The sequence below is a fragment of the Penaeus vannamei genome, chromosome 5 (genome assembly GCF_042767895.1).
Source record: "Penaeus vannamei isolate JL-2024 chromosome 5, ASM4276789v1, whole genome shotgun sequence".
In the NCBI taxonomy this organism is placed as follows: Eukaryota; Metazoa; Arthropoda; class Malacostraca; order Decapoda; family Penaeidae; genus Penaeus; species Penaeus vannamei.
The window spans coordinates 1,523,365-1,525,754 of NC_091553.1; positions in this window are offsets into that span (position 1 = coordinate 1,523,365).

Consider the following 2,390-nt stretch of genomic DNA (forward strand, 5'->3'; position numbering starts at 1 on the left):
ACGCACTTAATGAGGATCCGAATGTGTGAGTCGATTGGGAATGTGTGAGTCGACTGAGAATGTGTGAGTCGATTGAGAAGAGTCGTTTCAAGTGAGCAAGGGAGCGCCATCCGAACGACCGAACTCGCAAACCTACATGTCAACAAACACGAATTCATATCCAAGGTTCAAAAGTAAACCCTTTGTACCTGAAGTTCAAACACCTAACCCTTCATTGTCTAAGGTTCAAAGGCAAACTCCTTATACCTAAGGTTCAAACACCTAACCCTTCACTGTCTAAAGTTCAAAAGCAAACCTTTATACCTGAAGTTCAAAAACGAAACCCTTCATTATCTAAGGTTCAAAGGCAAACCATTCATACCTAAGTATCAAACACCAAACCCTTCCCTGTCTAAGGTTCAAAGGTAAACCCTTCATACCTGAAGTTCAACACCAAACCCTTCCCTGTCTAAGGTTCAAAGGTAAACCCTTCATACATAAAGTTCAAAAGCAAACCAGAGTTCAAACAACAAAAAAGAATTCATGTCCTAAGGTTCAAACAACTAACCCTCCATATCTAAGATTCAGAAGTAAACCCTTCAATATCTAAGGTTCAAAAGCAAACCCGAAGTAAAAAAAAAATAATAATAAAATAAATAAATAAACAAATAAATAAAAACAGACAACAAACAAACAAATCCACGTCTTTTAAGGCTCAACCGACAAACCACATTCGCGGGGGGGGAATAATAATCCAGCCACGTCGAGCACACCCGCCGTGACACCATCTCTCTCTCCCTCTTATCACTTCCCGTCGCCCAGGTTTCGCATTCTTACAGTGCCACTTCCGAGTCGACATCGCCATTCGAGGCTCCTGCTATCTTATCTCGGCGTTACCGGTGGTATTCTCGGCGTTACTAGTGGTATTCTCGCCGTTACCAGTGGTATTCGGGGCGTTTCTTTCCGTTTTATACTTTTATGAAACCACCAACTATCCCCCCCCCGCGTTTCGCCAGATTTACGGGGGGGGGGGGGGTGGCGTTAACCATAGCATTCGATAAGTTTTGTCAGTTTCTTTTTCGTATCAGTTTTAACGCCAGAATCCAGCGAGTTCTGCGAGTTTCATATCTTCATGTTACTCCTGGTGTATTTTCCATGTTCCTCCGAGTGTATTTTCCATGTTATCCCCAAGTGTATCTACTCAGCTTAATATCGCTGTGCTAACACCAGTACCCAGTGTGTTCTGTCAGTCAGATCTATACCTCTGTGTTAACCCTCCATTATTTAACGTCCCTTGCCACTTTTATATCTCCATATTAACATCAGTATCCAATGTGCGTGTCAATCCTCCATTATTTAACGTCCCTTGCCACTTTTATATCTCCATATTAACATCAGTATCCAATGTGCGTGTCAATCCTCCATTATTTAACGTCCCTTGCCACTTTTATATCTCCATATTAACATCAGTATCCAATGTGCGTGTCAATCCTCCATTATTTAACGTCCCTTGCCACTTTTATATCTCCATATTAACATCAGTATCCAATGTGCGTGTCAATCCTCCATTATTTAACGTCCCTTGCCACTTTTATATCTCCATATTAACATCAGTATCCAATGTGCGTGTCAATCCTCCATTATTTAACGTCCCATTTTATATCTCCATATTAACATCAGTATCCAATGTGCGTGTCAATCCTCCATTATTTAACGTCCCTTGCCACTTTTATATCTCCATATTAACATCAGTATCCAATGTGCGTGTCAATCCTCCATTATTTAACGTCCCTTGCCACTTTTATATCTCCATATTAACATCAGTATCCAATGTTCGTTAACACTTTTATATCTCAATCTCATCACTGGTAATTAAATGCTAAGTAATGCGTTTCACAATAAAATCCAAAAGCACCAAGTAGGAAGGACCTCCAAGACCAGCTGTTATTCCTCCTCTGAAACCCAGTGCTCTTGGCGCCGTCTCGACACAGAACAGCATCACCGTAACCGATCATTAATTTCTCCTCGTCGCGAAATAATAAAACGAAATCGCGCATGCAACAACAACAACAACAACAACAACAACAACAACAACAAAAAATCGTGAATAAAATGACACAACTCTCCACCTCACTCTAACCCTGCACTCGTTTTCCCTTACACACAAAATCTAATGACAGACATTAATTAACGAAAGACAAGATTAATAATTAATTAATCATTAATGAAAGACAAGACACATGCGGACCTACCATACTTACATAAGAACATAAAAGAAAACAAAATATGGGCGAAGGAAGAAGGGAGAAACAAAAGAAAACAAACAAGAATAAGAAGAAGACGAAGAAGCATACCAAAAAGACGAAGACATTGAGAAACAGGGAGAAGAAAAAGGAAGGAGACGAAGAATA